We start from the raw sequence: 14788 nt of genomic DNA on the forward strand, positions 1-14788 counted from the left end.
CATACCTAGTTCGCACTGTATCACAATTGAAGGTAGTATTAACATAATTTGGATTTCTTAGATTTGACGAATGGTTTCCGAATAGCTGACGGTTAGCGCACATGCCTTTTCTTGGACGTATTCCCAAGTTCGTTTCCCAGTTAGATACATTTTCGGTGTTGATCTAATGTCGTATGCATTGCGAAACTATTTGAATTCACTGTGGCTAAGTCAAGAAAACAAGAAATAATGCCAGTAGATCTCAATATTCAACGTACGCCACAGGGTAGGCTAGACTCGTGGGCTATTAAGTTATTATTATTATTATTATTATTATTATTATTATTATTATTATTATTATTATTATTATTATTATTATTATTATTGATTACAGTTTAATGTTCCTTTTCAGCACTGATGTTAACGTTTAAAGTGAGTTGAGTTGAGTTGATTTTAGTTTAGCGTCCCTTTCAGCAGCGAAGCTATATGAGACGTGGACCTACTGATTAACGTGGAATCCGAATCACATGAGCTCCCGCCGGGAATCGAACCCGGGTCTCCCACGCCAAAGGCGCGTACGCTAACCGCTTAGCCACGAAGGAGCTCAACGTTTAAAGTGAGAACCGAACCAATACTCAGGTTTGTATCCGATACAAGTACCCCACCAAGAAGCAAAGCCGGATCAACAAAGCTTTCTTACGCATTAGCTGCTTCATCACAAAAAAAAAAAAAAAAACTTTATAAATGTTGTTATTATTGTTTCATTACCATATCTGTTTTAACTAAACTTTAATATTCAACGTCTGTGTCTAAAGATAAGTAGAGCCGACATGAAAGAAGGTTCGATGGCATAAAGGCTCAGGGGCGGCTTTAGGATATTTTACACGCTAGGCGAAAAACATGTCTGCGCCCCCCATAATCTCCTTCTCCCCCAAACCCAAACCAAAGTGAAGCATTGTCACCCCTGACGTTTTCACCACATCATCATATTGTTACCATTTGTTTAAGCATTAAATTAAATAAAACTTACTTCCAATACCTCTCTCTATGGTATTAATAAGTAATCTATAAGCCAATTGTTTTTTTAAAATATTTTATTGCTGTGGCATTTGGAATGAAATTTTACTAATATAACCACAGAACAACAGAACAACAGGAAATTAAAGTTTTATTGCAACGTAAACCATACCGATGCCCATTGTAAATATAAAACAAAAGTGGTTATAATTCTTTCTAAAAATATTCCATAGAAAACGTGATTAGTGACTGCAATGTGTCCAAAACATTAATTTTTGCATGTTTAAGGAAATCATTAAGAGGTATACTATAAACAGCTCTGTTTTGAACAATTTATACTTTAATAATTAGTCTAAACTAGTTGTAGAAAGTTTACACTTACATATAATTTTTGATTGGAGTAGCTTTATCTACATTCAACAAATATCACAGAAAAATCAGTTATGTTTGCACCAGTGCAAAAAACAACATAAAGTTCGTGATGTTGGGATAGTACATTTTAATATTTACGTAAGTCCTTAACTCACTGTTTGAGATAAATTGAGCAGCAGCATTTATTACCTTAATGCTTTCCTTGCTTTCATACTTGCAAACTTTTTCATTAGAACGTCGGGTCTATTTGTCTTGCTAATTCACTATCAATAGAAATTGTGGCTAGACCTATTAGTCTTTCCTAGCAAGTTTTAATTTAAAAAAAAAAACTTTGCTCTGCACTAGCCACGAACACTGGCAACGTGAGCAAAATACGGAGAGCTATAAGTACGTTAGGAAATCCATTTTCAAGACCATTGTGGTAAATGTTGCCTAGGACTTCTTTAGAGGTTGATACTGAGTCATTAAGATGATGATAAATTCCTCTGAGCTAAAACATAGTCCCAAAGCGTCAACATCACATTCTTTCATATCTTCTCTATTTTAAACTCTCAAGGCCTTTTCCAAGTTTTCATACAACAGGCTGATCTCTGCTGCGTTTTTGTTTTTGAGATCATGAATGTTGTACAAAAATCCGAAGATAACACATACATCATTTAAGCTGAAAAATCTTTCTTTGACTGCATTCATAGCCGTATCTAAAACAGTAAAATAAAAATGATTTTTGAAATTTTCCGCGGGATCAGCTACATTTCCAGATTCATCTATTGATTCATAGTCAAACATTGTCTTCTTATTTCTCTTTCTCAAAAAATGCTTGAATTACAATTTCTTCTGCTACCTTGCGAGCATCAGCCACAGTTCTCTCGAGTTCCAAATCACTTCTAACACATTAAATACTGTTCTGTTCTTTTCAGGTGACTAACTGCTCTTAGGATAAAGAAATCCTTTTCTTGCAGTATGTTACTTGCTAAATTAACTTTAAACAAAATGTTGTGCCCTGTGACAAGACCATCTACAATTTTGAAATCTCAGAGGTTTTTAAGTAACCCAAGCGCTTCTACCTTTGTTCCAATGCCACTGAACCCTGTAAGAGAGGTATCGTAAGTTATTTCTTCTAAAGCATCACATAAACTTGACAACTGATAACGCAGAGACGTAAGTGCATCAATTCGACTGGACCATCGTATATCACTCAGGAGTTTTAGTCAAAGATGCCATGTAACGGTGTAAAATCTCCCATCGACGTGACGATGCTGAAAAGGACGACGTAAAAATCTCCCATCGACGTATCGATGCTGGAAAGATCACATAAATTCGTTGGACCTCATAAAAAATGGTTATTTTCAAGCAGCATGAAGCTTCGTCATTGACCACGAGGTTTAGAGTATGTGAGCAACATAGAACGTGTAAGTGAATTAAAATCCTAAATCCTTTTCTGAACACCATTTTCCTTTCCTTTCATATTATTGCCATTGTCGTAACCTTGTCCTCGAATATTCTCAACAGGTAATGAAATATCTTTTAACTTATCAAGAATTACCTCAGTTATAGACGCGCCAGTACTTTCTTGCTGGGTCACAAATCCCAAAAAGTGCTCTTCCACTGGAACTTGATTAAATTCAGATTCGTTTTTTGGCATTACCTCAGAAGAAATTATTTGCACGAATCTAATGATCATACTCATTTGCTCTGTATACACTAACGTCTGGGGATGCAGTCCAATGTGATGAAAAAATATTTAGCTTTTTGAACTGAGGACAAGATCTCTCTATTTATGGCACTAGCTAACGATTGGATCAATTAATTTTGTATATTTTTCCCCAGGTAATGAGTATATCTTTTATCATTACTTCTGATTCTTCGTAGATGCTCACTCATAATTGGGGGCAAACACTGCCAAAAAATAAAAAATTTTAAGAAAACTTTAAAAATGTCCACGTCAGTTATCTGATTATACTGTATTATTTGGTGCTCTGTGAAAGAAGGACCTTTGAATAATCGACGGTCTAGGGCGAGAAAGGTGGAAGAGGTGCATATTGGGTGCTACACGGGTAGGAATGTGAAGGGATAATTCTTAAAGTACGGCTTCAGACCTTAAGTTTTCATTAACTACCATTATGTAGAAATTTAGGTCAGTCACATTTCTGCGAGCATCCGGAGTCTAAATATTCAGATAATGCAGGAGACCTTCTTTAGTCATAGAATGAACAGTGAGAACACGGAAACGTACTATGGCCAGATGGATGTTCTTCTTCTCCAAATAGGTGAGCAGTAATCGATCTTGGGTGATCCCACTTTTCATTAACTTCCTCTTCCTAAATGTGTAGAGCGCTGGCGCACGTACGTTTTAACTAATGTTGATAAACTGCACGTTAAAAAGACAACAAAAAAACTACCATTCCGCTCCTAAGTGTTTCCGCCTTAGGCAGTAGCGTAGGTTGTCTATATGGAAGAGCCGGCCCTGTAAAGGCTCCAATTACTATAGTAAATTACGAAATAATGATAAAAACTGAGTTCTCTGAGAAACCTCATGAATGTAGTGTAATGTGTAGTGTACGCAAATTCGAAAATTAATTTTTGTTTTATTCTTTTTTTTTACATTTTTGTTATTGCAACAGAATTAGTGTTTCATTTACTTCTTTTTAAATACGAATTCGTGTTGAGTGTTTTTGTTTTCTCTTGGCAGGAAGGAAAGACTTCTCGTCTTCCCGTGTCTCGCTTCTTATCTCTCCCTACTTGACCTTAAAGTTCAACTCTCTGGTAGATTATAACATCCCCTCTGTAACAGGGAGATGTCTGCCTCTGTGTCTAGTATATGTGTACTCTTTGAATTAGTTTTATTATTATTATTATTATTATTATTATTATTATTATTATTATTATTATTATTATTATTATTATTATTATTATTATTATTATTATTATTATTATTAGGGGTAGAAGACTTAAAGAAGTCCATATAATCTGTGTGTTTAAAATCTTTTCGTTTTTACTTCTAAAAAGATTCTTTTTCTGTCCTGAAACTGCAGATGTTTATATATGTTATCTTAGAAGGATCTAAAGATAAATTATAGGAAGAAGATCCTTGGTTCGAACATATATAAAATCTTTGTTGTTTAATACTTAAAACCTTTCATGTTTTATATTTTTAAGTGAAATTATGTATGATTAATGTATATCTCGATGTATACCACTCTTCCAGAGTTTTGGGGACAACACAACCAATTACACGGAGCACATATACACGCATGCGCACCAACATAATCTTCTCATTTAGCGCCACCCAGGCACCTTGTGGTAAACTAATCTTGGTGTTAGGAGCATGACGTGTTCCAATCGCTATTTTCTCCGCCAAGCGGAGAAGAACTTTTCTCAGCTGACTTTGCTCTTAGTGTCGTGCACACACCAATCAACTTTCTTTTCAGGCTGCTGGCTACTCTTTGGTTCCTCCCCAGGGAACTTTCAGACTACCACGCATGTCCAACCTCTGACCTCACGGTCCGAGTCCAATGTCTGCACACGACACAATGATGCATCCAACACGTAAATTGGTGCCGTTTGCAACGCCGATCGAGCCCCTTAAAAGCTCACGTTTTTGGCTCGATCGTCGGACAACCCCCTCCTGGCCCCTCAAAGTCGTGCTATCTAGACGGAGTCCGCAATGTCTTAGGTACGACTTAGCCCAGGATTTCCGAGCAAGTCCTAGTTGTCCTCGCCGTCACTCTGTTCTCACTCTCTCGGCTTCTGCGGAGGCCTCCCTACTCTTTTGGTTACCATCGATACCTTATCCCAGTTGTTAACTCGGCACTCTGTTTCTCAAAGCTTGACGACAGCCAGGGGTCTGCCCATAATTGCTGGTCGGCTTAGGAAACTGACGGTCAAAGTTACCTCCCTCGAACTTGGCAATCTACTTCTGCAAGCTTAGCTCCAGTCGGGACCTGTGCGCCCAGAAACTGCTGGCGAGCTTAGGAAGTTGACGGTCGAAGTTCTGTCACTCTCGTATTTGATGTATTTTGACAGACTCTAGGTCCATTGCCTAGCTGGCCTAAACACACTTGTACGATCAAAAGGTATACTTGTAGTGATAGTAACACCTGTACACCTAAACCTTCTCTGGTAACCTCCCCTATTTTATGTTTGTTTAGACAGACTCTAGATTCATTGCTAGCTGGATAAACAGACTGGTAGATCAAATAGTTACACATGTGCACCTACCCTTGCACTAGGACTGACTCGTGCCCTCCCAGTCAAGTGAAGTTTTGTTTTATCTTGTGAGTTTTTCTCTGTGCAAAGGTTTATCGATTGGAACAAATCACGTAAGTCTTATAAACACTTTATATAGACACATAGTTACACTTAGCGCCCCAGCTCGTGGACTTGTAATATCATCAAACTGCAGGCTTACTGCAAGGAACTTTATTTCTGAGTTTTGCTTTCAAATGATATCCCAAAGGGTTGGTAACTATCAAGTTTTCGTCGAGATAACGAATTCCACCGTTCTCTATTAGGAGTTAAGTCTTGGCCGAGGCCAACGCTACCTTGTAAAACTAGAATCTTCAGGTTGGTTGTTAGCTGAGTTCCTGTTCCAGTCTAACTTTTCCGCTCGAATTATAATTGATGATTTTGCAGAAACTTTGTAGACCAATTAGCAGTATTTTGGTTAATTACTAAACTCTCTTGTGTGGGTGCCGGTCTACGCAAACGCATGCCGCCGGCCCGCCATAACTGTTTATTTGGATACACATATAATATTCCAGTTTGCGACGAGTCCACTTTACGAACAACTCAATTTTCGTCCGTTTAGCGATCATCTCTCATTGACAAGGGGATAAGATTTGTCAGCTATAAAAAACAATCCAGTTTGCGATCAAATAGTTACAGATTCCTCGAACGAAACCTCTGGGAAGCAGGAATCGCTGAACTGATTGTTACGTTCAATTTCTTTCAACTGTTAATAGAAATAAATTAATAGATGTATAAAGCATACAAAACTTTGCCACCTCCAAAGTTCGTCTCCCAATTACTATCACCATTCCTCGTTTAAAGGAATCATCTCGAGAACCGAACTTGTGTCCACAGATTAAAAGCGGCTCATTTAACATTTGTGTGCACCCAGGAGGAATAGCATAGTTGAATAAACAAAATAAATAAAACGAGCCCCCAAAATGTCTCTCTCTAAGCAATGTACTAAGACTGGTATAGATGCATCGAATTTAAACAAAACTTCAAAAACACGCCCAAACAACAAAAAAGTTCTAATAACGTTTATGGGAAGATAAAAGGAAAATGCCTAAGGATTAACCTATAGTAAATCTTTATTCATACTAAGAAAGAGAAAAAAAGAAAACGTTTCGGATCATTTTAAGTATGTAGTCGGAAGTAATGAACCAACCCTTTATAGGAGAGAACCATTATAGCGCATAACCCCAAAAATTGGCGGAAGAATACTAAAGAATCTCGATTTTAACTAAAACATCAGATTACTCTAATTTCGCCTCCCTCGTGAGGCGTCAATCAGGAATCGAACCCCTAGCCTCTCCTCCCTCTAAAGGAGTGGCGTCGCCCAAAACCAGTTTAAAAAACGGTTCAGCGACTTGATTCGCATTCCCCTTCACACAACCCTCTTGCTGTGTGGTACAGTTTACAGACCCACAATCTCCGTAGCCTTCCAGACTCTCTTTCTATTAAGAGAGTCGTGGTCTGAATATATGTCACAACTATATTTGATGCATCCCGGCGATACAGCCCTTTTGCTGCATCGTGTCACTCTCCAACCGCCTCTTCGGCCGAGAAATTAATAAGAACTCCAGAAAAAAGATTCCGTCCCCTCTTGGACAGAACCTTAACCATCTACCTCTTTAGACGGTCGAGCTGGAATCCTCCCGCACCTATGATTCTCCTGCTCTTATATAGGAGTTTTAGCCAACTTTCACCAGCCAGACACTTGGTTTAAAATATTTTAAAATTAACGAAAAAATATTTTTTTAAAAGGCAAATTAGCGTTCGTTTCTGGCTCTCCCCTAAGTGAGCTGTTAAAAAAAGAGTCCTGTTTCTAAAAGAAGGAAACTGCTGTTAGTTAACAAGCTTCAGAAAACAAAATTATACAGACAAGAATAAAAATATAGATTATATGAACTGTAACAATAATTTACCCGGCCGGGATTTCTTTCTAAATCTATATTAACTAAGAATACAATATACAAGAATAATAAACAAGATAATAATTACAAATATTAATAGCAGCTCCCTAAGAGGGGGCTGCAATGTTAGAAATATTCAAAACAACTATTAACATTTTAATATGATTTTGTAATTTAATGACTTCATTTTTAACATTGTTCTTTCAGAAAATATACGTAGCCAGCAGGTTTTTCAGGTTTAAAGTAAGTCATAAATAAGTAACCGTAGATTTATACTCATCCGGATCACCAAACAAATACCTCTATTCAAACTCATGAAAAGATAGCTAAGAACACCCAGCAGGAACTAGCAGAATTCTGGCCCATAGTTGGTAGTGACTCCGTGCTTAAAAGGTTTAGGTCCAGAGACCTAGCAGGCCAGGGTAAAAGGCGTAATATTAAATAGAGCATATACTGGATTGCCCTAGTAGTCAGAAAGATGGTATCCCTAAAAAGTTTAAATAAGGCTTTATGAGTAGATTTATAACATTACAAATATACGACACCCCTCTCATACTGTACTATTTGAATACCGCAAGCAAATTTGACGTGTTGCTTATTACATCACACATAGGGATGCGCATATGTCGTGAAAGTGATGTCTCATCTCGATTTTTTCTATTTGAAAAGCTCTGTCTAGTCACGAATCTCATCATGGAAATTCTGTCAACTGTTGTCATGCGCAACCATTATCAAATCACCTTTAAGGTTAACTCAGTATAGAGAGTGCGACTATACAAGGGATTTTTCCACAATCTTACACGTCTACGGACAAGCACACATCTATCAGTTTGTCCGAGATAGAATGAACTCTTCTCGCTGAATAAGACCGCCCTTGATACATCTCGCCACTACAGTTTCTCCCAACATCGCCGAAGATATCCTTGGCGTTGTGAGGAGTAATTGTGCGAGGGAAAGGCAGGAACATGAGTGAATGCAAGTTCGAGATGATTTACTCGTCATTTTGCCTAATTCTAATTTTGTTTTGCCTAACACTTTATCAGCTGTCAATCAGAGATAAAAATCACATCCGCTATTTTAGGTGAAATGCCAGTTCCCGTTTGGTCTAATTCCCATTACACCTAACCATCTTATCAGGAAAAAAATACCCCTTATATACATCTGATAGTGTTTCCATACTTATAAATAAATAAGTGACAGAAACGTACATACAAAAGCCACAATTATTTCAAATAACTATAACATACAATGTTTCAAATATACAAAAAAAAAAAAAAGAAAGAAAGAAATAGCTTACATTAAAGAAATTACTATAATCATATTAACAACTAATCACAATGAACAACTAAGTTTGCTTTAAACTAAAAACAACTTAAACTGATATCAAAGTTTACGCCCTCACGATTGTTCCAGATATCCTAAGGTTGTTGAAGATATCCTAGGGTTGTTCAAGATATCCTTGGGTTGTTCAAGATTTCCCACAAAACTGTCACCAAACTTATGTGGCGGGCCGGCGGTATGCGTTTGCGTAGACTGGCACCCACACAAGAGAGTTTAGTAATTAACCAAAATACTCCTAATTGGTCAACAAAGTTACTGCAAAATCACCAATTATAACTCGAGCGGAAAAGTTAGACTGGAACAGGAACTCAGCTAACAACCAATCTGAAGATTCTAGTTTTACAAGGTAGCGTTGGCCTCGGTCAAGACTTAACTTCTAATAGAGAACGGTGGAATTCGTTATCTCGACGAAAACTTGATAGTTACCAACCCTTTGGGATATCACTTGAAAGCAAAACTCAGAAATAAAGTTCCTTGTAGTAAGCCTGCAGTTTATTGGTCCTAATGGCATTACAAGCCCACGAGCTGGGGCGCTAAGTGTAACTATGTGTATATAGAAAGTGTTTATAGAACTTACGTGACTTGTTCCAGTCGATAAATACTTGCACAGAGAAAAACTCACAAGGTAAAACAAAACTTCTAGAATTGCATATATTTTTTCCAAATTTATAAAACTGGTACACCATGGTCAAAATTGGCCAAAACCAACCAGATTGCACCTATAAGAGGGCACTTGGGAAAAGAACAACCATTGGTGTAGCTTTTGCATATCACAGTTCTTTTTGCAATTTCCCTGTTATAGATGAGGTCTGGTTGGTTTTGGGGCAATTTTGACAATGGCGTACCCATGATACAATTTTGAAAAAAAAATGTACTGTGTATGTGATTCTAGGGTTAAAACAACATCTAAAATTTAATTTTTCATAATTGTGCTCGCAGACCATCATAGATCAAAAGGGGCTCAAAACATTGAATCCATTTTTTTAGGGGGAGAAATGGTGGGGAGAGAGCTGTTAAATTTTTCAGACGAAGCCCTTGTATACACCTATACATATATCCAAGTTTGAACAAAATCGATCCACCTATGGTTATTAATCCCACTTTTCCGATTTTGCGCCAATTCCTCATGCACCAATCAGAGTCGAGGTTTGGAACCTGAGGGATTAGTGTATCTAGAGGGTACCTACGTGCCACCCACTTGTCGTCCCAAGATTCATCTGGGGCCATTTCATGATACTTTTCCACTCATGCCCTTTTGAGTCCTTATAAATAATGCAATTAATTTTGGTACTAACTGTATGAACATTTACAATTGAAGTTTACACTTTTTTCAAAACGGAGCTCGGAAACGTATGATCTACATCCAACAATCGATTGAACAGACTTCTTGTATTATCGTGACTGTCATGGTGGTTGTAACTAAATGTCGCCGCCCTGTCAATAGGGCGATTCGGACAATCCTAGTGTCCAAGTGTTGTTTGTTGCATTGCGGGCCACGTCTTCTTTGAGCCTCGAAATGATATGCCTTCTGTTATTTACACTACCCATGGACAACGATCGAGGTCATTTAATTGCACAATAGGCGTTCTCTGACGCCATTCCGCTGTTGCAGACAGTCAGTTATCAATACACAATGGATTTGCACACACAACTTCAGTAGGCGTTTTGTCCGAAGACTTCAACATTATTAGCAACAAATCCTGCTAGGACAGTACGATCATCATTCCCTGTATAATGACCGGAGTACTGGGATCTTCAAACTGAGATCAGCAATACCTTTTACACATTCTATTATGCAAATTTCATTTAAATCGAAAGTTGTACACAGAATATTCTTAAATGTGTACATGAAGCATCGCGTAAAAATTAGATGAGGGTTTAGTCGGTTGGTTGAGGTTTAGCTCCTTTTTTCAGCACCGAGGCTTTGTGAGACGTGAACCTATAATTTAAGGCTGAATCCGAACCTAATATTTTCCACCAGGAAGATGCATGTGCTAGTGTAGCAGGTAGGACAATTAAATAAGAGAGAGAATAATAAACGAAAATATATATTTAGAAATGAAGTCGGTCAAAGGTATTTATTCTTCCGAATCATTTCTTTCTTTTTAATTGTTGCTAAATATAGACATATTGAAGAACCAGGACCATTTGTCATGAAGAAGTAAAGCCGAGACAATTTGCCAAGTGGACATTTATAGAGAAACAAAGAAAAAGAAAGTAAAGAAGGGAGTAGTGATTTAATAAAAGAATCTAAACCGACTCGTGCATAAACGAAACCGTTTTGCGCTTGTTTCCAATAATACAACTACTGGTCACGTAAGGATGAAATATAGAGGTAAGGAATTACGTGCAAGCGTTGGTGCGGAAGCTCTGCTGAAAGGATTGCAGCTTCTCTTTGACATCAAGGACATAAAGCTATACCTGGCTGGCTGGTCATGGTTTTAATATGTAAGACTAACAAAAAATTAAGGCTTACTCAACTTTCTGCTGGCGCTTCTGGACAGCACCATTTTTTAAAAAAGGAGTTCTTTTGCGTTGCAATTTAATGTTCATCTCTATATTCAAAGTGGCTAAAGTCTATTTAAAGAACACTTTCGGGAAGATGTTTTACAAAGGACTAATGCACTCTTGAACGTACTGAAGAGTCAAGTATTTATCTGATTCTGTTTTGAAATTTTATTTTCGATGGAGGAATTTCATTATTGATTTGTAGAGTACAATGAAGGGCGACGCCAGAGTTCACTTTTACAGCAGGAGCTGCGAGGCAAGGGAAAGAATTCGAGAAGCAAAATCTAGAATGTAAACATGATTAAAAGTTCGATTGTTTTTAAGCGTGGATATTAACGGGAATATTTTATCTTATTTTCGACATTCAAGCACTTTAGTCTACAAAATGTGTACCGTGTAAAGTGTATTCAACATAATTCGTGACTTTTCTCTCTAAATATCCTAAGTGGTTATGTAAACAGAAGAAGAATTTTAAGTGTGCTAAAATTAACGAGACGTAAATACATTTGCTGGTAATCAGGGGTGCAGTCACGAAGAGATCCACCGGGTCCAACCCCCCCCAGAAAACTTCCTGACTCAACATACATTTGTACAGTTTCTCAATAACATCACAATTGTTTAACAGTGAAATGATTAATGTAGTATGAAAATTGATCTTACACTTCATCTGTACTCTACATTTATGTATATATATATATATATATATATATATATATATATATATATATATATATATATATATATATATATATATATATATAAAGTTCTATAATGTTTTTCTGAAAATATAGGTGGAAGTATTTTACAATTACTTATCGTCTTTTCGGGTGCAGAATAATATAAATACTACATAGACGTAGTGGTTTGTAGCATTGGACACCCCTCCTCCCCGAAAGCTTGGATCAGTCCCAACAAAAATTTCTGGGTCCATGCTTGCTGGTAATGTTCGTCATTTGAAGGGTTGATTTGCATATGGCCTTATGTAATAAGCTTGAAATTTTACAGAAGAGTTTGTTTTTTATCTGTTTTAGTTTTCGTGTCATGTTTTACATGTTTTCGTGTCATGTTTAATATTAGTAATTTAGATGAATATATTAGAATATAATCTGTAACATGAAATTAATAAAAGGTACGGGTCACCGCACTAAACTTTCTCACTCCAATATCTTAAACTAAACCTTGTTATGCTGTAGCTATTACTGAAACCATTAGCGAAACACGAACAAAGTTATAAGGCGATTTCGGAAAACTTCGCCCGAAGAAAACTTACACCTCAAAAGTAAAGTACCTCTAATGATTTAAAAAAAAAAAACAATAAAAATGACTTATGACATATACTGGGGTTATTAATGAAATATTTATCTATAAAATATAAACAAAATCCCATGAGACGTATTTGGAAAATTGTTTTTAAAAAATATCACCCGTAAGGACAAACTACCACTTGTAGATATTTTCATGAGAAGTGATTTAGTCAACATTATAGAATTGTTAATTAAATATTACTTATGAAATGTGAATGTGAATAAAATCGCCTGAGTCGTTCTTGAGAAAATCGTTTGGAAAAAACTTACTCCCCCCAAAAAGTAAGCTACTCCTGGTGGAATTTTTCAGGAGAAATGAGTTAAGCCATATTATAAGATTATTAATGAAACTTTTTTTTTTTTTTTTTTTTTACAAAATACGTTTCTTGAGAAAATTATCTAGAAAACTCACCCAAAGAGTGAACAATCCCTTGTGAGGCTTTTGAGGACAAATAAGTTCTGCCATATTGTCAGGTTATTAATGTAATATTTATTTATGAGTTATGAACAAATTCGCCTGAATTCTTTTTGAGAAAATCGTTCAAAAAAAGAAAAAAACTCCTGGAGTAAAGTATCGCTACCTATTCTTGATTTTTTCAGGATACTGTCTTTAAAGCATACTAAAGGGTTTCTAATGGAATAATAAATGTATGAAATGTAAACAGAATCCTTAAAGACGTTTTCGAGAAAATAGCATTTTAAAAAATCGTCTTTTAGCAAACTACTCTTAATTTTAGGGAAAGAAAGGTAATTCAAAAAGCGCTCTTAGAAAATCTAAAAAAAGAAAAGCTTTAAGTTTAAAATTAATACGGATACATTGAAATATACGACATGCAGGCGAGTGAGCACATTTACATCGGAATGAGTGAATGAACGGACGGACGAACAGATATCCAAAAATAACTTTTTTTTTTAGCTTGTAAAGGCCATGAAACGTGTAAAACCGTTGAAATGCCAAATTTAATTTATTCACGATCATCAAACTTTCTTCTCTCCTATCGTCACTGGAAAGTTGAAGTATTTTTTTTTTCGCTTATAGGGCCATGAAATGTGTAAATCCAATGAAATATTCGATTCGATTTTCCCCCCACGTTCATCATTGCTTCTCCGAGAGCAATGCCAGGACGCACTTAAAAATAATTAATTTTCTTATTAACTTCTACATGTTTTATAACAATTGTTCTATGTACTATTATTACATTTATTAAACAATTCTTGTAATATATTATCTATCTATTTATAATTTCTTTGAGTACTAATTTTTTTCCACATATTTTGTTTAAGAGTTCTGTTAAAACATTCTACGATATGTTGTTTTACAAAGACGCATGTTCAAAATGGAGAATTCAAAATTGAAAAATTCGCAAAATATCATCTCTCTATGACTTACAGTTCCCGAGATATGGGTCCTTAAATGTCCCGAAATCGGAACTTTTTTTTTACCAATATCTCGAAAACAACGGTAAGAGTGGCGTGAAAAATTACATCACTTTATAGATTGTTTTTGATGCTCTTTCGAACGGGGGGCTCGAAATTGAAAAAATTGCAAATAACACACACACACAAACACACAGACATAGAAAATTTAGTAACGAATTTTTAATTTCGTTGAAAAATATATCCTGGAAAAATATCAAATTTGTTATGTGAGCCCTTATAGAGATCAACATTCTTCATTTTCTTTCATGAAGGTAGCTATTATTTTCTGTCAAATGCTGTAAAATAATATAAAATATGATTTAAAAGTTTTTTTTATCGAACTTTTATGTTTAGTTCAAAACTAAAATGAAAAATATAAATAAGAGGAAGAATAATAAACTAACATATTCTATAATCTTCTAACCATTGCTATTCCTTAAATTAACAAAATGAAAGAGCGGGGAGATGACTTCTACATGTATTATGGTCAGAATTTAACGATAAACAAATAGCTAAAGCGACTTATTCGTTGCTAAATCACATCTTCACAAAGTCAGAAGCAATGTCCTTCGCAAGGAAAAAAAAAAAACAAAAAACAAAAACAGCCAGCTAGCTTCTTCTTCTTTTTTTCTCCATTACACAGTTTAAGTCTTTTTAAGTTCAAATAGCAATTTGTTTTGCTCTTTACAACTGTCAAAACATTTG

The sequence above is a fragment of the Thermobia domestica genome, chromosome 9, assembly GCF_964235325.1.
Source record: "Thermobia domestica chromosome 9, izTheDome1.hap1.1, whole genome shotgun sequence".
NCBI lineage: Eukaryota > Metazoa > Arthropoda > Insecta > Zygentoma > Lepismatidae > Thermobia > Thermobia domestica.